Consider the following 24,407-nt stretch of genomic DNA (forward strand, 5'->3'; position numbering starts at 1 on the left):
TGTCATTAGCTTGTTATGGCTTTCCCATTTCAGGGATTTCATTTTCAACCAGTAGAATAACAAGCTGCAATGTCTCCGTTGAATGCAGGCATTTTGCACATATGTTGCTTTTGTTGATTTATTATCGTAAATGCTTTGAAGTTTGAACCACTCTTGACCCCAGAAAAGTATAAATCTTTCTGAGTATCACTAAATATAATAATACAATAACACTAAATTCATGTAATTTAATCCAGTATTACTATAATTCAAGGAGATTATCCCATATATCAAGCACACTCTAATTATTTTATTAGAATATTCAAAAATTTCTCTTGAAAGGGTAACTTCCTATTTAGTATATGAGGCCTACATTCATGCATAACTCATAAATTGCAATCAGACTGTTTTTTATCAATTCAGAGAGAAGGCTCTATTCACACCAAAGAACAGAACAAGAACTACTTGAATAATCAGCTAAAGAACAGAACAAAACAATTATTAAAGAGATTGAGAGGAGTAATAATAATGGAGAATTATAATAATGAGGAAATCCCATCAGCGCCATCAACACGAGCCACACGAGGGACTCCAGGTGCACCTCTCTTCGGAGGTTTCAGATCCATCAACAATAATGGTGGGGTCTTAGTAAAAAATCACTCCTTTCATAACTAACTTTTCTTGTAACTGTTTCCTCAACTAATTTCAAATTTGTATGATTAGGTAGGAGCAGACTTCGTTGGCACATTTATGCTGATGTTCGCCGGAACAACGGCGGCAATAACAAACGAGAAGACCAATGGATTGGAAAGTCTGATGGGCTGCGCTGTCGTCTTGCGGTGACGGTGATCATCCTGTCCACCGGACACATATCCGGTGCTCATCTGAACCCCGCTGTCACCGTATCATTTGCTGCCTTAAAGCACTTCCCTTGGAAGAAGGTAAGAACTCAGTGATCTATCTATATATGGAATGCATGTGAATGTTCACTAAAATATATATGGCATGCATGCAGGCACAGATATTGGCATCAGTGTGTGCCGCATTTGCACTGAAGGGAGTGTATCATCCATTCATTGGGGGGTGGAGGATATGGCCAAGCTTTTGCTTTAGAATTCATCATCATTCATCAGCTTTAATCTCATGTTTGTTGTCACTGCTTTCAATATTATATATCACGAGTTCTTACATTCTTTCATGGGAAGTGCTTCAAAGCAGCAAAGGAAATGGTGACAGCAGGGTTGAGATGAGCACCGGATATGTGTCCGGTGGAGAGGATGATCACCGCCACTGCAAGCCGGTGATGACAGCGCAGCCCATCAGACTTTCCAATCCATTGGTCTTCTCGTTAATTATTGCCACCGCTGTTCTGGCGAACATCAGCATAAAGGTGCGAACCAACTCTGCTCCTACCTAATCATACAAATTTGAAATTAGTTAAGCGAGGAAACAGTTACAAGAAAAGTTAGTTATAAAAGGAGTTGAGAGATAGTTAGAGATGTGGCTTATATCTTTTTGGCAAGAGGAACAGAAGGAAATGGCAAATAACAAGAGACTTTGAGTAAGAACACTTCATTATAATTACTCTTCTTGCTCTCTTTAATAATTGTTTTGAGAGAGAGATAAAGAACTTGAGATATACGGAGAAGTGTAAATGAATGGAGAAGATATATGGAGAAGTGTGAATGATTGGAGAAAGAAGGGTAAAGAATTATAGGGAAGTGTGAAGTCTTAGCCTTTATATAGACTTATAGAGAAAGGGGAAGGAGTGATGAAATAGTACATACTTTATTTCTTATTATATGTACGCTTTTTTTTTTTTTTATCAATTTTTCCTCGGCAAGACCTTTAATTTGCTATTATGAGAGCAACAGTGAGAAAGAACAACAAAAAAGGATTTTAAAATGGATTTAACTATATAAATTTTGTTTATAAGATGATCCTTATCCTTTTTAATGTTATAATTGTTGTTGTATTTAGATGATAAGGTTGATCAAATAATTATTTTAGTTGTTTTAAAAGTAAGCTAAAATTTATATTTAAGCATATCTTAACAAAAAAAATTAAAATATTGATTCAGGTAACATTTGCAAGAAGGGTGTTAACAGATTCAGATTTAAGAATAGCTTATAATTAAGCCTTTTTTCTTTTCAGTTATGTTAGTAGTTGGTAGCGTTAAGGATATAGATATTATGGTTTAGATTTATGTATATTTTAGCTTTCTTTTTACCTTATTGGCAATAATATTCAGTTCCTTCAGCTATTTAGCATTTATTCAAGTAATTATTATAAACTTTAGGTATATTTTAATTTGTTTGATAATTCTCAAATAGTATATATCTCAATAGCATATAACGAATGAAATTTGTTTGATGGAAAGATTTTGAAATTTTGAAAAAGAAAGTGAAAGGATGGAAGGTCAAGGTGTTAGGACTCATCAAGAAGGTATTTTTTTTATTTGAATACCAATCTATTGTTATTTTATTTTATTGTGATTGTCTACTTACAAAATTAGTTAAGTGAGGAAACAGTTACAAGAAAAGTTAGTCATAAAAAGAGTGATTTTTTACTAAGATTCCCACCATTATTGTTGGTGGATCTGAAACCTCCGAAAAGAGGTGCACCTGAAGTTCCTCGTGTGGGTCGTGTTGATGGTGCTGATGGTGTAGAATAAGTAGACTATCTTATAACAATAAATTCAATATATACATGCTTTGTTTATTTGGGTAAGGAATAATATCAGGACAATGAAATTATGAACATCACATGGGTCAAGGGACCCTGTTTCTGACTACATATTACACAGAGAAAAAAAAAGACATTGTTAAAGTACATGTATAGCAATTTCCTCGCAAAGCAAATGGAATGACCTTTCATTGAATGCGTTATGAATATTCAAGGATACAGCTAACTTTCAACCTACTTTAATGGTCTCTAATAAATGCATTTCGTCACTTGTTTAGTAAATAGTGTTCAATGGGTTGATTATGCTTTCTTGTACTATTCACAAGTGAAAAAGGCTGATTTATTTTACTCTCAACTGGAAACATAGTAAGAAATTAATTAAGACGGCAAACACTTTATCTTTTAAATAAAAGTGCTTTTGTTTATAAGCACGGATATTCAGATAAGGACAGAAGAGATATAGTTGTATTTAAGTAAGTGATATATAGGCTAATATATTATATTTTGAAATACTTAATTAAACATTACTAAAAGAGATAACTACTTTTTTTTTTCATTGTTTTTTAATTAATTTTTTACAATTATATTTTTTATCATTATATCTTTTTCTTCTAAATTTTGTACGAAGAAAAATGATAATAAATTGAATGTTTCATAAATTATTCTATCTTAAAACCTAAAATAAAAATTACATTTAACTATTATTGGGTACTTTGACTTGAGTTTATATTTAATAATGGAAATGTTTAGTACAAAAAAAATTAATAAAATATTATAAAAAATTGTCTTATTTAAAACGGAAAGAGATGACAAAGAGCAAGAGAGTTTCATATCCTAATTATAAAAGAAAGAGAAGTTACAGAAAGAGAGGTTACAATAATGCTTGAGTAGTTGAGCTTGGATAATGATATATCCCTAGAGCTTGAGCAGTTGAGCTTGAGCAGTTCTTTAAATATGCAGAGGGCGTACAACCCGTACCTCTTTCTTATGCTTGATTTCATACATGATTTATAAAAATAAAATACACCATAATTAAATTAATTAATTAATAATGCAACATAGGATATATTAGTATGACACCATATGAAATTCTTTGTGTTTCAAAAGAAGTAGAACTTACTGTCAAATATTATTAATTTTTTTTATTATGAACTTTTTTACTACTACCTACATGATAGTTGTAGAGTAGTAGAGTACCATCAAATATAGGAAAGTGAAATCCTATACATTATTATCCTTGTCACATTGTGTCTATTCACATGGTTTTTGGAACAATATATATAGACAGTCATTATTAGTTATTTTTTAGTTGACATCAATTAAATCACAACATTCAATTTTAAAAATTATATTGGTTATATTAATTAGTCATTATAATGTCATGATATTATTTAATTATTATTATATAAAAATTGTGAATAAAAATTCACCTAAAATTCACTTAAATATTAATTAATATGGATCACATTATTTTAAAGTATGGATCTTATTAATGAATTATTTTTTAATTAAATTGACTTATCCACTAATTTTAAAACCTAAAATAAAAATTACATTTAATTATTATTGGATACTTTGACTTGAGCTTATATTTAATAATGGAAATGTTTAGTACAAAAAAAATTAATAAAATATTATCAAAAATTGTCTTATTTAAAACGGAAGGAGATGACAAAGAGCAAGAGAGTTTCATATTCTAATTGTAAAAGAAATAGAAGTTACAGAAAGAGAGGTTACAATAATGCTTGAGTAGTTGAGCTTGGGTAATGATATATCCCTAGAGCTTGCGCAGTTGAGCTTGAGTAGTTCTTTAAATATGAAGAGGGGGTACAATCCGTACCTCTTTCTTATGCTTTATTTCATACATGATTTATAAAAATAAAATACGCCATAATTGAATTAATTAATTAATAATGCAACATATGATATATTAGTATGACACCATATGAGATTCTTTGTGTTTCAAAAGAAGTAGAACTTCCTGTCAAATCTTATTAATTTTTTTTTATTATGAACTTTTTTACTACTACCTACATGATAGTTGTAGAGTAGTAGAGTACCATCAAATATAGGAAAGTGTAATCCTATACATTATTATCCTTGTCACATTGTGTCTATTCACATGGTTTTTGGAACAATATATATAGACAGCCTTTATTAGTTATTTTTTAGTTCACATCAATTAAATCACAACATTCAATTTTAAAAATTATATTGATTATATTAATTAGTCATTATAATGTCATGATGTTATTTAATTATTATTATATAAAAATCGTGAATAAAAATTCACCTAAAATTCACTTAAATATTAATTAATATGGGTCACATTATTTTAAAGTAGAAATTTTATTAATAAATTATTTTTTAATTAAATTGACTTATCCACTAATTTTAAAACCTAAAATAAAAATGACATTTAACTATTATTGGGTGCTTTGACTTGAATTTATATTTAATATTGAAAATGTTTAGTACGAAAAAAATAATAAAAAATTATAAAAAATTGTGTTATTTAAAACGGAAGGAGATCACAAAGAGCAAGAGAGTTTCATATTCTAATATTTAAAAAGAAAGAGAAGTTACAGAAAGAGAGGTTACAATAATGCTTGAGTAGTTGAGCTTGGGTAATAATATATCCATAGAGCTTGAGCAGTTCTTTAAATATGCAGAGGGGGTACAATCCGTACGTCTTTCTTATGCTTTATTTCATACATGATTTATAAAAATAAAATACACCATAATTGAATTAATTAATTAATAATGCAACATAGGATATACTAGTATGACACCATATGAAATTCTTTGTGTGGTGAATGCTATGGTGCCTAAGTCATGTTGCCTAACTTACTAAAAAAGCAAAGAAATAACATTTAATAAATTTTAAATATTTTATTTTTATTTTATACATTTTATTTTTTACTTATAAAAGCAAGTTAGGCAATTTAGGCACAATAATAAAAGGCACCATAGAATTCACCTCTTTGTGTTTCAAAAGAAGTAGAACTTCCTGTCAAATCTTATTAATTTTTTTTTATTATGAACTTTTTTACTACTACCTACATTATAGTTGTAGTCTTGTAGAGTAGTAGAGTACCATCAAATATAGGAAAGTGGAATCCTATACATTATTATCCTTGTTACATTGGTAGCGTTTAGTGGAGAGACAGAAATGGAAAGACTGAGATTGAGAGATAGAGATTAAGAGATAGAGATTGAAATAAATCTCATTATTCTGTTTGGTGCAAAGTGAGTGACAAAAATTGAAACAAAAATAAAACTCTAATTTAATTTATACAAAAGGTAAAATTGGAATTAATTAATTGAAATGAGGATATTTTAAGTATAAAATGTTATAAAAGTTTCAGTCTCTATTTCTAAAAATTTTAGTCTCCTGTGTCCCTGCTTTTTGGAGGTACTAAAATACTAAAATTTTAGAGACAGAGACACAAATTTTAGTACCAGTCTCTCAACCAACAAACATAATATTGAGTTTCAGTCTCTCAATCTCTGTCTTAATACCTCAAAACAAACACTACCATTGTGTCTATTCACATGATTTTTGGAACAATATATATAGACGGACTTTATTAGTTATTTTTTAGTTGACATCAATTAAATCACAACATTCAATTTTAAAAATTTTATTGATTATGTTAATTAGTCATTATAATGTCATGATATTATTTAATTATTATTATATAAAAATCGTGAATAAAAATTCACCTAAAATTCACTTAAATATTAATTAATATGGGTCACATTATTTTAAAGTTGAGATCTTATTAATGAATCGTTTTTTAATTAAATTGACTTATTCACTAATTTTAAAACCTAAAATAAAAATTACATTTAAGTATTATTGGGTGCTTTGACTTGAGCTTATATTAATAATGAAAATATTTAGTACAAAAAAAATTAATAAAATATTATCAAAAATTGTGTCAAATCTTATTATTTTTTTTATTATGAATTTTTTGAATATTACCTATACGAAAGTTGTAGAGTAGTAGAGTACTATCAATTACTGGACAGTGGAATCCTATTCATTATTATCCTTGTAATTTTTATTCCCATTCTGTCTATTCACATGGTTTTTGAAACAATATATAGAAAGAGCGTTCATTAATTATTTTTCAGTTGACACTAATTAAATCACAAGATTCAATTTTGAAAATTATATCGACTATGTCAATTAGCCATTATAATGTCATGATGTTATTTAATTATTATTATTATATAAAAATCGTGAATAAAAATTCACCTAAAATTCACTTAAATATTAATATGGCTCACATTATTTTAAAGTTGAGATCTTAATGAATATTTTTTAATCAAATTGATTTGTCCACTAATTTTAAAACCTAAAATGAAAATTACATCTAACTATTATTGGGTGCTTTAATTTGAGCTTATATTTAATAACGGAAATGTTTAATAATAAAAAAATTAATAAAATATTATAAAAAATTGTCTTATTTAATATTTATTAATTGTAATAAATACTAAATAAGATCGTTTTTGTTTTTCTTCCTAACATTACCGATTTAATAAATGTCGTTCATAATAGGAGAGTTGAACTACTTAATAAATTAATTTAAGACTATAAATAGCATAAACAAATTTAAATTATTTATTAAAAAGTGATCGCCACTTCCATAGAATTATTCACTGAAAATTAGTAACACGATATAATTTTATTTCTATAATTGATAAAGCTCTACTACCTTATAACTATCATATAAGTATTCAAAAAAGTTCATAATAAAAAGATGGATCATAATTATCGCAACTGCAAATATCTACTAAATATCTAAATTGATGTACTTAGCAACTGAAAATAAGTATTAAATAAAAAAATTTCCATCGTTAACAACACCACATATTCTTTTCATTCTGTGTTTTCACTAATAACCATAAAAACGCGTAACCTCTTCTTCAATTTTTTATTTCAATAATTTATCCTTTTCAATTTTTTTTAATTCTCTTCATTGAATGTTCTTCTCTATATATAACAATTATTTGGATGAATTTTTATGGTTTTATGAACTAAACAACGATAATGCCAAATGTTGATTTTTGATGCCAAATATAAAAAGAGGAAAAGAATAATTAGCAGTGATCAATATTTTTTTATAGATCTTATCATTTTATTTTGGATATATTCTATATGTGAGTACTTTATACCAAGAGTTTGATCTCATTCTTCTGTTATTAATTTTTTTTATCTCATTATTGGATTCGTAGTTCTTTTACTCTCACCACAAGATGCACTTTTCTATATTTTTACTATTTCCATCATTCTCCTTCTTTTAACATCGTGATTGTATTGCCTCCATTCACTACAATTACAAATTATTACCTTTATTTTAGTTAAATCTCAATTTTTAAATTTTTTTTGTATTGAATGATATTATTTTTTTATTTTTAAAATTATTGATTATGTAAAGTATTGTGATTAAAATTTGAGTACATAAATATTTATTTTTAAATTAAATTAAATAAATTATATAACAAAAAATTTAATGATTTTGTATTCCATAATATTGTTTGGTATATAACCCTGATTATTTGATGAGTTTAATTTTGATAGCGTTGTGTAATTAGATTCATGTCAAACTATTTTACACTAATAGAATATCAAAATTAAATTCTTATTTGATTAACATTGAAAAGAGGCAAAAAAAAAAATTACACCTACCAATAATTTGTTAAAATATTAATATGTTTATTTCCTAAACAATTAATGATGTAGAGTACTGATATTCAAGTACATGCAAATTCGTTCATAATTAAATTAAAATAAATAACTTATATTGCAAAAAAAAAATTATTAATTTAATATTATTCATTTGACATATGGTACTAATTATTTGATTGGCATATAAAAGACGCAAAAAAAATATGTACCTATATGGTAAAGTAAAAAAATTCTCATGGATATTTTGTTAATTCTTTTTTGAATTTTTAATCAATTTTATGTTAGTTAATATTATTTTTTTTTACTGAATATTAGATAACATATAACATTGAACATGTGGTAGGATAAAAATATTTATTAATTAATTTTTTATAATAACCTGATAACACAATAAACATCGATCTAAATTTTCTATTATATATTTTTTAACGTTTCAACTTTTACGATATTATACAGCCTAATCTAGATAGCCAAAACACAGTAAAATGAGTAACAAAAAGATATAAAATTTTACTTTTTGTTATGTGGTACAAAGATGATATAATAATATAATAAATTGTAATAAAAATAAAATAAAATAAATAAAAACAAGAAGATATAAAATTTTATTTTTTGTTATGTGGTATAAAGATAAAATAATAATATAATAAACTGTAATATTCTAATACAAAAGAATATATCAAGAGCCTTTTATTTTTTTATTTTAATTTTGTTAAAAATACTAATATCATTTACTTTTAACTTTTAACTTTTAAAATAAATGCAAAGATGTGACCTTTTGTATATTAGATAATTTAAAAAATTTATTATAGAAGAAGTTAAGAATACGAGTGAGAGACAGAGGGAATTTTTTAACATATTAAATTTGCGTTATATCAAGTGATGATTAAGAAACAAATTAAAACTCTAGATTCAAAAAAATGTCTCTCTTTTTACAATGTTTCACCTTAAGTAATTATTTTTTTATAGATAGTATTTAAGTAACAAACAAAATAATAAAAAGGTTCGTATTAGACTATGAAAACTAATGTCATCTTTATACTATGAAAACTAATGTCATCTTTAGAGTATGATCGCATTATTTCAAAACATGCAAAATATTATAATAAAATATAGTTTAATTAATATAGTTTAAACAAACGTACAACTTATATAAAAGTAGTCAAATATAAGAAATAATAACTTTCTTTTATTCTAAGGGCTTATATTAAATTGCAACTTAAATTTATAATTATTAGTTAAAAATTTACAATAATGTACTATTTTTATTAAATTAGTTAAAAATAATATATTTTGATATTATTTTTATAAATTATTAACATCAAATTTTAATAATTTGAGCAAAAATTTTGAATATTTTATGTCGTACATCTTTTTTAATAGAATAATAAGACAATTTAAAATACACATCAAGAAAAAACTATTATTTTTATACATCTAGATATTCAAAAGACACAAAAATAAATTCTTTTAACAACACTTTAACGACTGATAAAAGTTAACACACTAAATGATTATAGATCAAAGTGATAGACAATATTAAAAGTTGCGATAATAGTACTTGATGATCATTAATTACGATCGGGTGAAGAGAATGTGGGAAGAGACAAAGAAAATGAGAAGGAGAACAAGACAATAATAGTGTGTGATATAAAAAATAATAGTAAGAGAGAATAATTGTGTGTGATACAATAAGAATATATAATAAAAGTATAAATTAATAATTAAAAAATAATAAAATTAAAGATAATTTAATAAATTAAAAATAAAATTTAAAAAATAAAATATTTTTTATCTATTAGAATTATAAATATAAAATTAAAAAAATACTTTAAATATAAATTTTTATCTTTACTTCAAATTAAACACTTTTAAAAAAATAAATAAATAAATTTTATAATATTTATAAATAATTACTTTATAAATATTTATCTTAATTTTATTTCACATAATAACAACATGATAAATTTTTTAATATCTTATTTAATTTAAATTTTTAAATTTTAACGTCCTAAAAGTTAAATAACTTATAAAATTTTTATATTTATTTTTAAATATTTTTTATTTTTAATTTTAAATTATTTTATCAAATCTATAATTAATTGAATTCATCCCTATAATAAGAAATCAATTTAATTGAATAATCTTGGAGCATTTATATAGTTATTTCTATGGTCAATAAATCCGACAGTTTTTCAAGATTCAAAAAGTTATTGATAAGAAAATGTAGGATGAATTACGAAAATTTTTCTCAAGTACATAATTTTTATATTCTTTTATTTTGTTTATTAATTATTTTTATAGTTTGATATTTAAAAACGAAAAAAATAAGCATTTTATTTCTTCTGTTTTTTTATTATTTATAGAAAAATGAAGGCCTCTTTAGATTTAGATCCATATTTTGGCCTATCACTTAAAAAAGATAGAGTCAAATATAAATATCTATAAAATTTAAATAAAAATGGTCTTTTGTAAATAATTAATATGTATTTTGGTTTATATATAATCTTTTTGAATTAGGATAATATTATTATTATCATTATTCGTTGAACTATGTTGTTTCTGATGTTTTATATATATATATATATATATATATATATATATATATATATATATATATATATATATATATATATTTTATTGTGTGTTTTTATAATTTAATATTTTAAAGATTTTTTTATAATAATTTTAATTTTAACAAAATATAATATAAATAAAGTCACGTTAATATTAAAATAATAAAAAAATATTTATTTAATAAATTTTAAAAATAAATAATATATTAATAAAAAATTAAAAATAATTTCTTAAAAAACAATAAAAAAGCGGCTGAACAGTCGTGCCTGTTGAGCCGTTAGTTAATTATAACGAGAAAAAACATCTTATAGATTAATCTTTATTTTTTATTTAATTTCACTCTTCAAAATAAAAAGTTTTGTATATTATTTCTTATATATATATATATGAATTAATTTTTGTAAGATAATTTGTCTATTCTATTTAACTACTTTTAGTATTTAGTTTTTTATAAGAGTAATTAATCAATAATTTAATTGTTTTCGATGATTTAAAATTCAGTGTTATTATTGCTAACTGTTGACATATAATAGAGAATCAGCATATTTGATGTATAAACAATTTAAATTAAAATGATTTTTATTATATGATAAAAATTTTAAAATTTAAAATTATTGTCATTAATTAAATTTTGATATTGGTCAAGTGAAATTTAAAATTATTTTATATAAGATAATAATAAAAATAAAATAAAAATTTTATATTTATTTAATTATAAATTAAATATAAGATAGAATAATTTATAAAACATTCAATTTATTATATTTTTCCGTACAAAGTTTAGAAAAAAAGATATAATGATAAAAAAAATATAATTGTAAAAAATTAATAATGCACCGTTTCATTTTTATTAAAAAGCTGCTGATTCATATATCATAATTCATAACACAATAACAATATTATCAAATTGAAAGGAGTGGTATGACACCATGCATACGCTACTATATTATTATTATTATTATTATTATTATTATTATTATTATTATTATCTATCATTGCAACTATCTAGCTTAATGAAATAAAAATATGTGGTTAATGTGTTTTTCATGAGAATTCTTAATTATTAGTTCTCTCAAACTTGAAAAAATCTAATTAAGTGAGATTCCTTGTGTTTCGGAAGATATATAATTCTTTGACAAATTTTATTAATTTTTTAATTTTATTATGAACTTTTTGAATACCACCTATATGATAGTTATAGAATAGTAGAATGTTATAGAATATTAGAACATTATCAATTTTAGAATAATAGAGTCTTATTTATTATTGTCTATTCACATCATTTTTGCTATTATATATACTTAAAATAAATAAGTTTTCAAATTAATTATTCTTAAAAGATATATATTAAAATACATATATACAAATTAAATATGCCAATAAAACTTATAAATTTATGTGCTTATAAAATACGGCTTAATCCATCTCTTTTTATTATTATTATTTTTTTAATATTTTTAGGTTATGTTAACAAAATTAAGATAACACAACTTTCTTTATATAAATTTACATGTGTCCTATGTAAAAAAGACTAAAAGTGTGTTTAGTTTGTATTTACTTTTAGTGTTTTATTTTTTTAAAATTTTATGAAAAAGATATATATAAAAAATACAAACCACAAGCACAATAAATGTTTAAAATATTTTCATATAATTCATGCGAATTTATGCATAATTGATTGTGTAAAATAACTTATAAATTCTTACCTTATTACAAATATTTTAAAGTAATATATATTATAAGTTGAAACTCTAAATTATTATAAGTTCATTTTATTATTTTGTGGGGATCAGATTGAATAATATATCATTTTTGGTTTTATTTATTGATTATTATATGATTGGGTGCATTTATTAGTAGTCAGACATCCGAAGTTGTACATGTTTAATCTGCAAACTGCAAAGGACAAGAGTGAATGAAAAAAAATATATTAAAAATGGGTGCATATGCGTCTGCAATAATTATAGTTTCCAATGAAGTGAAGTATATATTATATAAAACACAATAAAATTTTCAAGTTGCCTCTGCAAATGGATCGGATACTCTGATTTGAAAATTTTTCATGGGATTATTATGTATGTGATAAATTTTATAATTAATTAGTTATTTTTGTAAGTTTTATATTTGATCTCACTTTTTTAAACTTTAGTAAACATGAATACTATTCTATTCATTTGTTCTTTATTATCTTCTAATTAGTTTAAATTTTTTAAAAAAATTTAATATTACTCAATAATAATGCTTATTTACTAGATACATTTAGAAAAAATTAAATATATCTTGAATAAAGGGCATTAATTTGCTGTGTGTTGCACTATTAATCAGATAAATAAAATAAAATATTTTTTTTCAGTATGTATATGGCCATATGGGTAATTAAGAAACTTTGTGAATAAGTGAGCCAAATAATTGGTTGTATATATCTCTTTATTATTATTGAAAAAGAGTTAACCCAGAGAAGCAGGCTTGGTGGTAAGGCGGTGCCAATAAAATCCAAGTTAAAATGCTATGGACTATGGTTGCTATATTTGAGTCAATGAATATAGAAATAATAATGTTTGAAAATATATCCATCTATATTAGAAGAATTTGTACCTGGTCCCAATAATTCAACTTGCATGAATATAGGTTTGTTTATATGTGTGACATGAATATGTTTTGGCAGTGAGATATACCGCTGTAAAATCTTACATTTTTTAAATAATAATAATAATAATAATAATAATTGAGATGAGATTTTGGAATTTTTGTTTGTTTATTATTGCACCATGAACGTAAGCTTGCTTATAATATTGATGAAGTTGTTTATGGTGATAAATAAAGGCTATTGGAGAGTTAGCGGGAATCGCGGTGAGAGCCACTGTCATGCGCAACATTCTCATAGTCCGGTATATCCTTCTATCAAATCTACCTTCACTTTTATATTATTATATAAATAATTAATTTTTAATTTATTATAATAGGATCTATTTATGAAATTTGGTAAATATAACTATTTATATTGTCTTTTTTTATCAATTTAAATTTATAGAACGAGTAATTTTATGATATGATATTAGAATTTTATACTCTAAAAATCTAAAATTCAATTCTGGATAAATAGGTTTCCAAATTTCGTAAAGTGCCCTTGAGGTTTAAAGTGCTCTGCTAGGGTTTAGCAGAGAAATTTTACTATCTATAATTTTCTGTGATCAATCGATCATTTCGAGTAATCTAGTGTCATTGTGTCAACTTGATCAACATGGCAGCAAACGCTGCTACCGCTGCTAGCAATCCGAGACTGCAACCTGAAGAAGAAAACACAATAATCAGTTTTGATGAGAAAGACGTGCAAGTTGGGATTGAACGTTGTGCAAGAAGTTTAGTTGGGAGACTTTTGGCGGATAAACCATTCTCAAGCGGTACTGTGGAGGCTGCTATGTACTCTATATGGAGGCAACCGGAGGGTTTTAAAGTGGTAGATCATGGAGGAAACATATTTCAATTCTTCTTTGGAGATGAGAAGGATATGCTTCGTATTGAGAGGGGTGCCCCTTGGCTATTCAAAAACTACATCCTGAATCTTAGGAGATAGAAGGAGGGTGAGAATAATGTAGAAATATATTTCACTCACGTGCCAATATGGATACAAATTTGGGGTTTGCCAGAACAATTCAAGACTAAAGAACTAGGAAGGAAGATAGGAGGCTCATTTGGAGAGGTGCTGGATGTGATATCTTCCACGTTCAAGGCAAGGAGCATAGCATTGTTAAAATATAGGTAAACTTGGATGTAACAAAACCTCTCAGAAGATATGTCAAGCTTGTTAGTCCCAAAAACCAACAACTTGAAGTGGCATTAAAGTATGAACAGATCGGCACTTTTTGCAATTATTGTGGATTCATTGGACATGAGACAAGAGCTTGCAGTTTTCAAATTGAAGATTCGTTGAAGGGAGAGGTGGGAGAAGAAAAGTGGTGGGATTGGTTGAAAGCCGACCAGACGGGAAGAAGAGAGGGTGCTACAAAGGATAATCCTAATACTAATCTGCCTAAAGGGCAAGACAGCTCACACAACAGGGCCAAAAAGCCAACTCCAGTAAACTTAATTAAGGGACTGGCTAATCTATCAATGTAGTCTCAAGGAAGAGAGGGAAGAAGTGAGGAAGAAGAAGTTATGAGCAATGCTATCGTTTAAAAGAAGATACAAACAGCAAACTATCCTCCACAAATCAATACCGGATCAGCAATAGAAAGAAACAATGCTAAAGGAAGAGACGAAAAGGAATATTCAAAGGGGATTGAAGCAACGACGTGCTTTGTGTTTGGAGAACAAGGGCTGCAGCTCACAAAATCTACTAGCAAGAGACAAAACTTAAAGCAGCTAGCAAGGAAACCTACTACAGTGTCTGGAGTTAAAAGGAGTTCACATGGAGAAAGGGTTCCACTCAATAAGAAGAAATTATGTTCAGAAGAAAAAATGCAAGCGGAAGAGGGAGAGGGTGCCACCCCACAATGTGCACCCAGTGACCAATGAAGATGATGATGTGGAACTGTCGGGGTATGGGGAATCCCCTGACAGTTCACAACATACAAGGGATCTCTAGATCTCATTCTCCCGATGTAATGTTTTTATGTGAAATAAGAATATTACCACGAATGTTACAACTCAATGCAACAAAGCGGGTTTTCAGCAGGCATATTATGTGGATCCTAGGGGTCAATCTGGTGGGCTAGTGCTGGCATGGAAGGATAATGCAGTTGTCTCAATTCTTTCTAGCGATGACTTCTTTATTTTCTTTGAGTGGACAGACCCTACCAAACAAAGGAAATGGGAAGTAGCTGTTGTTCACCTACATTGTGATGACAACATTCGGTTTAATCAATTCCGAAGAATTATGGAGATCAAAATGACAGTCAGCCCCTATTTTCTTGTGATAGGCGACTTTAATGCCATCTCCGCCTATCATGAGAAAGAGGGAGGAAGAATAAAGTCGGCCTCATCAATAGAGGCTTTCAATAAATTCATTAGTGATGGTGAGCTGGTGGACTTGGGTTACGAAGGGAGAAAATTCACTTGGAGCAATAGACGATACGGTGACAACCTAATCATGGAACGGCTGGATAAATGCCTCTCTACACATCATTTCAGAGCAAATTATTCGCAAGCAACAATACTACATTTAGATGATACAGGCTCTGACCATTGCCCTTTGATGATACTGGTGGACAGGGAGGAGCACAAGGCAAAAAGAAGATTTCGATTTCAGGAAAGATGGTGTGACAATGTGGAAGTTCTTAATATGGTGAAAGAAACATGGAGGACTGAATTTGATGGCTCTCCAATGTTCAAGCTGTTCTCTAAACTGAAAAAATGCAGGCATGTATTGGTAGAATGGCAAAAATCTGGCTCTAGCGATTCGCAACACCTAATTTTGGACTTGGAAAATCAATTGAAGCTGGAAAAATTAAAGGGGACAGAAGCAACAAGATCAACTATTTTACAACTGGAGGAAGAATTAGCTGAAGTTTACTTACAAGAGGAGAGATATTGGAAGGAAAAAGCTAGATTTCAATGGCTAAAATGGGGTGACCAAAACACAAAATTCTTTCATGCTAAATTCCAAAGTCGAAATCGAAAAAACAAGATTTTCAGACTACAAGACAGCTCGGGTAATTTCAGCACAGATCCTGGAGGTATTGCCCGAATTGCCACTGAATACTTTAAGGAGCTGTTCACTTCCTGTAACCCCTGTACTGCCTCGGCAGAACTGCAATCTCTGGAGAGGAAAATTGATGATGCTACTAATAGAAAACTTACTAGAAGCGTTTCCGAGGAAGAGATCAAGAAAGCTACATTCTCCATTAACCCGTTCTCAGCCCCAGGAGATGATGGATTCACTGGAAAATTTTACCAACATTATTGGGAGATTATTAAAGGTGATTTATGTAGTGCTATTAAAAGTTTTTTCTCTGGAGGTCGGATGTTAAGGGCATTCAATCATACCCATATTTGCCTAATTCCGAAGATGCAAGGCACAGAAACCATGAGCCAGGTTCGCCCCATTAGCCTCAGCACGGTCCTCTATAAGATTATATCTAAGATTCTTGTCCACAGAATGCAAGATATTTTGGATAAAATCATAAGTGCTAATCAGAGTGCATTTATTAAAGGTCGCCTGATCAGTGATAATATACTAATAGCTCATGAGCTTATGCATTTTTTGAAAAACAAGAACCATGGGGATCATGAGATGGCAGTGAAGTTTGACATGAGTAAGGCTTACGATCGGATTGAATGGTGCTTTGTTTGGGAAGTCATGGAGAAGTTGGGCTTTTGTTCTAAATGGATTGACTGGATCAAGGAATGTGTTACCACTGTGTCATACTCTGTTACTGTGGATGGTCAACCTCATGGTTACTTTAAACCATGCAGGGGATTGAGGCAAGGCGATCCCCTTTCCCCCCTATCTTTTTATTCTTTGTGCAGAAGGACTTTCCCATCTGCTCCACAGAGGAGAACAGAGGAGAGAGATCTCAGGTCTACGACTCAACGGTAGATGTCCTACGATTAGTCATTTATTCTTTGCAGACGACTCAATCCTATTTTGCAAAGCTAATGAGCAGGAGTGCCAGAGACTATTAAAGATTTTGGAAGATTATAAGAACGCTAGTGGGCAACTTATTAACTTCTCTAAGTCTTCAGTATTCTTTAGCAAAAACACCCCAATACAGATTAGAGATGCCCTAGCTGAATCTCTACAAATTTCACATGTGGGCAGACAGAATAACTACTTGGGACTCCCAGCAGTAGTACATCGATCTAAGAGGCAGACGTTCAATTTCATTAAGGAAAAGGTGGAAAGGAAGCTGCAAACATGGAAGAGATCTCTACTATCCGTTAGTGGTAGAGAAGTTTTGGTGAAGGCGGTAGCTACAGCTGTACCTATCTATACATTGAGCTGCTTCAAGCTCCCTGATTCATTGCTTGAGGAAATACAAAAGAAGATTCTGAGTTTCTGGTGGGGTCAGAGAGGCTCTGAAAGGAGGCTACAGTGGGTGAGATGGAATATAATTTGTAGGGAGAAGAAGTATGGGGGACTAGGTTTTAAGGACCTTAAAGCGTTCAATTTAGCTATGCTAGCCAAGCAAAGCTGGAGGATTCTTACTAAGCCTGAGTCCCTAATAAGCAAAATTTACAAGAGCATATATTTCAAATATTCTTCCTTTTTACAAGCCCCAACAGGTCAGCAGCCATCATGGGCCTGGAGAAGTCTACTAGACGGAAGGAGAATTCTGGAGGCAGGGATCGAATGGAGGGTAGGAAGAGGCAATCGGATTAGGATATTTGAAGACCCATGGCTAAGGAAGTTTAATCCTATTTCAGACTACCAGCAAAACAATTACAATCCAGACATGGTATGGGTAAACCAACTCATCAACAATTTCAGATAGTGGCAAGAAGAACTAGTTAAAAGCATATTTAGAGCCGATATTGCTACTGAGATTCTACAAACAACTATCTCAGAAGATGGGGAAGATAGCATTACCTGGAAGTGGGAACGAAACGGATACTACTCGGTGGCTTCTGGGTACCGTATTGCTTTTAGACTTTCTCACCCTCCAATCCAACAGCTCCCGGAAGTGTGCAGAGAGAAGAGAGTTTGGAATAGCTTGTGGGACTTGCAATGCCCACCAAAGGTCAAAGTCTTCCTTTGGAAAGCCCTCCACGGTGGTTTACCTGTCCGAAACCGATTACACAATAGGATGCAGACGATCGAAGATATATGTCCGATGTGCCATGAATTAGGGGAATCAGTAAATCATTGCATATTTGACTGTAAGCATGCAAAGGAAATCTGGAGAAAAGTTGAATTTGAAAATTTTGTTACCTTCAACAGCTCTGAAGATTTTTGGAGGCGATGGATAAAGCTTATAGAGGTGCTGAGGAGAAGACCCAATTGGAAGACAAACTGTGCTCTTACTGCAATTCTCGCTTGAAAGATCTGGCTAGCACGAAACCTTAAAATTTTTGAAGCTAAAGACTCTGTCATTGATGTGCTCTATTCATCTGCCGTGGAACTCCTTGAAGAATTTGGGAAGAGAAATGTAAGGTAGTGACTACAGTAGATAGATTCAAGAAATTCAGGTTGTCATATTTTGATTCTTGTAATGGGTTAGTAGTGTAATGGGTTAATGGATAATCTTTTATTTTATTGGCTGTCCAGATTGGACCCTTATCTTTGTATATTCATTTTACAAATTTAAATGGATATATAATTAATTTTGAAAAAAAAAATTCTGGATAAATAAAAAAATAATATAAGACAAATAAAAAAAAGTCTATATAAAAGTTAAATAAATAAATAAATTTTTATTTAAAAAAATGTTAGAGATATAATCATTTATGTTATTTTTTTATTAATTTAAATTTTTAAAATGAGTAATTTTATGACAAAATTAACTATTTTTAGTTAGAAAAATAATTTAATATAAATATTTTTTTTTAAGATGACAAAATAGAGGAGAAAAAAATAAATTAAAGATAGCAAAAGAAAGAGAGAAGGATTTTTTTTTTTGGTTATTTTTAATCATAATAATAAGGGCATGCATGCATGACTCACTAGCTAGGAGGTAGGAATGAACAACAATAAGCTTGATCATACATTATTGTCCTTGTGTACAAGAACAATTGCATAGACAGATTAATTAATTCTTTTAGGAAAACTTCTGTCTCGAAGAGAAGATTATTAATTATTATTGTTGATATATAGTGGATATCTAGAGTTTCCAAATGTCAATTCAATTAATAACTAATTCTTAATTAGAATATAGAAATTGAAATAAATTCTGAAAATTGTTGTATATTTTTGTGGTAATTCGTAGCACATACATGCATGTTGGGGTATGGACCGTATTATGGTTATACCAAAGCAAGTAAATTTGTTCTTCAAGATGGACTTGAATAAATTCTTTATAGGGGGCTATATAATTTTCATGTCTCAATATATATGGTTCCCATTATTAACAACAACAACAATAATAATAATAATAATAATAATAATAATTAGAGAATATATTTTTTGAATAAACTTGAATAAAAATTGTATAATGAGTGTGGATCTTAATTTGGCTAAACTTTCATATCCTAATTGTAAAATTTTTATGCAGATATATGGATTCTAACTGGGTCTGGAGACGAACAATCAAGAATTTATGTGAAATGATATTGTCAAAGAAAGAGATCTTTTAAATTATGAACTTTTTGAATACTACTTATATGATAGTTATAGAATAGTAGAACTCTATCAATTATAAGAATAGAGGATAGTACTTCAATTCAGTAACATTTGAACCACTAAATTAAAGTACTATCTTCTATTCTTTGTTCCCTCTAAATCATATTAATTTTAATAAAAAAAATTTATTAGCTTATTTAATTTGTATATATGTATTTTAATATATATCTTTCAAGAATAACTAATTTAAAAACTTATTTTAAGTATATAGAATTGTAAAAATCATGTGAATATATGGAGGGTGTGTCTTTGGAAGTGAGTGGCGGGACCAGTGGTGGAGCTTAGTTCAGACAAGGGGTGGCCATGGCCCCCCCAAACTTTTATAAAAAACTTAGTAGTACTTTTTTAAAAGATAAAAAATAGTTCACTTGACTTAAATACTTTACTATGATTTAAAGTATCTAATAAGTTCAATAAACAACACTCTCTCTATCTTTAGGTTCAAATATAAAAAATTAGATATCTTTTATTTATTTAATTTAATATTATTTTATATTTTACTATTTATTTAATTTAATTTTTTATATGATAAAAAATAATAGAATATTCAATAAGTATTAATATTATTGTATTTGTATAAATTGATAAAAAAATTCAATAAATATTATAAATTTTAATATTTGTCCTTCTAACTTCTTCTTTATATATTTTACAAGATATATATTCAAATTTTTATATAAAATAATAATGAAAAATCAAAGAATTGATACATTTTTTAAGAGGAAAGCTAATATTTAAGAAGGAGAACATATAACTTTTACAATATCAACACATGTAGATAGTTCTTCTACTTTAATGAATCACGAAGAAAGTGAGATATAACCTTCAAAAGTTCAAAAAGTTATATCTGATGACTTTAATTTTAACTTTTTGGAACGAGATCTTGAAAAAGGGCTTTAAATTTGGCAGTATCACCCAAATCAAAGAGATGAGATTAGACAAGCTTATCTTAAATGAGGTCCATATAAAAAAATATTTTGACAATTATTTTCTATTTGGCCCCTCCAAAATTTTATTTCAAGTTCCGCTATTGGCGGGGACATTCATGAAGGGAGAAAGAGAGAGAACCTTCAGTGTTTGATGGACTCTTGGAGTAAGTAAGGACTAAGGACTTTTCTCTCTAACTTAAATCTTTTGTCAAAATAACACTACATATATATTTGGTGAAAATCTAGTCGCAATTAATTTTATATGAAGTTAATAATAAAAATTGTTAGATAATAATTTAATTAAATTTATTAAATTATTTAATAATTTTAATTATTAATTTTATATAAAATTAATTATATTTGAGTTTTTACTATTAAAAAATAAAATGACTACTTATGAGCAATTGAACATATCTTTCACACAAAAATAATAATAATCATAATATTATTAAGTAATTTAATTAAAGAATTTAATTTAAAATGGTTTTATATGTGTATTCAATTACATAACGATATATTTAAAATTGTATTAGTTCAATTTTCTCACATTAGTTAACATTAGTAAAAATTAGTGTATTTGTTTATTATATTAGAATTTGTTAAATTGTATTAGTTTAATTTTCATCATACCAGTGGCATTAGTTAGCATTAGTTCATTTATGCATCAAGTTAGCATTAGTTTACTTGTGCATCATTCATGTATTAAGTTAGCATTAATGCAAATGTGTATTATATTAAAACTAGTATTTTTATCCGTAATAACATTACGGGAATAAAATTTTTTTAAAATTATAGTTCACTTTATTCTGACAGTATAAATTATGCATGGCACAAAAGATTTATAAAATTAAACTATTTTTACAAAAAAGTTGTAAATTGACAAAAGTATCTGACTAAGAAGACCAAGATATCTGTAGATAAAAAATTAAATAATAAGATTTTTAGTTATTATTTTTATATGAAAAAGTCTAATTTTTATTAATAATTAATTTTATAAATAATAAGATTTTTAGTTATTATTTTTAGTTACTATCGATCGGATGACATATTTTGATTTGTCAAATTACTAATATAAAATATAAATTATATATAAAGTAAAAATAGTAGAGAGAAATAGAAAAATGGAGAGAGGTAGATGAGAGAATTTAGGAAGAAAATTTATTAATTTAAAAAAATATATATTTTCTCTCAATTTTAATAAGATTGTCATGTGACACATTTGATTATTAAATTAGATAGTAATATATGATACATAATATAGGTATATTTCAATTAGATAGTAATATATGATACATATAGAAGCATAATGAACTAAATTCTCAAGGACCTATTTGTCTTTCGAACTTTATTTGTAAAATAACGTCAAGGACTTATTTGTCCTTCGAATTTTATTCTCCTTCCAGCGTGGCACCGTAACGAACACATGGACACCGTTTCAGACGGAAGAATTAAATTGTCCTCCATTTATTAAAATCAATGACTTTTTTATATTTAAATTTTGTTCAGAGATGTATTTATCAAAAATTTAAAAAATCAGGCCCTTTTCCCAAATAATAATGATGTGGTGCAACGAAATAGGCAGATAAACAAAAATTTCACTACTATGGTATCAGTATAAATTATAACTTGCGTTTTACTATTTTCAATAGTTTTTTTTATTTTTTTTGTTCATCAAAATAATAAAAGGCAACTTCCATTTTATTGTTTTCGCTTTTTTAATTTTTTTTTATTTTCTTTTGGTTCAAACGCATCCTGCGTTTTATGCGTTTTACGGATGGGTAATATTTTAAGTTTTTTACCTTTTTTTTTAAACAACAAAACGTTGTATTATTTTAAATGGACACTTCATCTTTTTTATTATTTAAAATAGACTATTTATCTTTTTTATTATTTAAAATTATTCATCTTCTCTACTATTTGAAACGTTTCATTTTTAAGAGTTTAGTCCAATTTAAATTATTAATATTTTTTATTATTTTTAAAAAATATATTTAATTATTTATAAATACATATATCTCTCGTTTACAAATATATGAAAATTGAAAAAATACACTTATCTCATTTACACCGTAAACGAGATACGTGCAAACTTATTTCGTTTACACTAATGCGATGTAAATTGGTAAACACACTACCAATTATTTTTTGATAATTAAAATAATTAAATTATTTATTTAAAAAAAACCTTCTTTTTAATGTTATAATTGTTGTTGTATTTAGATAATAAAGTTGACCAAATAAGTGAATAACTATTTTAGTTGTTTTAAAAGTAAGCTAAAATTTATATCTAAATATATCTTAATGAAAAAAATCAAAATGTTGATTCAGATAGTATTTACAAGATAGACCAATTTATAATCACAAATAATTGCACAAATGTCTGAATATAAATAAATAAATAAATAAAAAGATAGACTAAGAAAAATACTAAATACTTATGGTTATTATAGTTGCATGCATTGTTTTCTTAAACTAATTAATAAGGTGATATTATTTAATTATTCTTTTTAAATCTTGATATATATAATTCTCTTAAAAAATAATACCTGTTGATTGTTAAGAAAATGTTTATGTCAAAATAGTATTTATTATATATAAAAAAAAGTTATGCATAGTAATTAAGATTGATGAAAATCTAATTTCTAAAAAAATACGATATCTATACACACAAAATTAAATGTAAAAGAATTTCATTGCCTAAATAGTTAAACATAAATTAATTATTATAATGATATTATTAATTTACAGGCCAGCATCAAGGGGATGAATGAACCCAGCAAGAACATTAGGTTCAGCAATTACAGCAAACAATTACAAAGCAATTTAAGTTTATTTGACAGCTCCAATTCTTGGTGCACTTAGTGGTGCCGTGCTTATTTTGCTAATTAAACTTCCTAATGAAGTTGAAAACCCTGAACTCTCTAGACTCCTTCAAATCCTGGTGGAAGCTTCAGAAGGTGATTATTACAATCATTGATTATTAGAATCAATCAACCACACAAGATATATATAAACTTATATGTATCATATATATAATAAATAATATATGTAAAAAAAAGTATATATTGTGGAAATTAGCAATTGAGAATAATAATAATGTTTGCTATGTGGTTCGTCCGAACACTAGGGAGGCCGAGCTTAAGTGCTTCCGAGTGAGTTGACACTAAAGAGGAAGAGCTTTACGTCGGCCGGAAGTCAAACACCGCGGCTGGAATACCTGCACAAGATACTCCGACGCTCAAGTCAGTGATGATTTTCA

At 27.3% G+C, this 24,407-nt stretch overlaps 1 pseudogene; it reads left to right on the forward strand.

The window, feature by feature from the left end:
• Positions 1–507: 507 nt before the first annotated feature.
• On the forward strand, positions 508–24,125 carry LOC110269358 (aquaporin NIP6-1-like; annotated as a pseudogene).
• Positions 24,126–24,407: the final 282 nt, after the last annotated feature.

This window comes from Arachis ipaensis, chromosome B3 (assembly GCF_059453495.1).
Source record: "Arachis ipaensis isolate K30076 ecotype BB chromosome B3, ASM5945349v1, whole genome shotgun sequence".
Classification (NCBI taxonomy): Eukaryota; Viridiplantae; Streptophyta; class Magnoliopsida; order Fabales; family Fabaceae; genus Arachis; species Arachis ipaensis.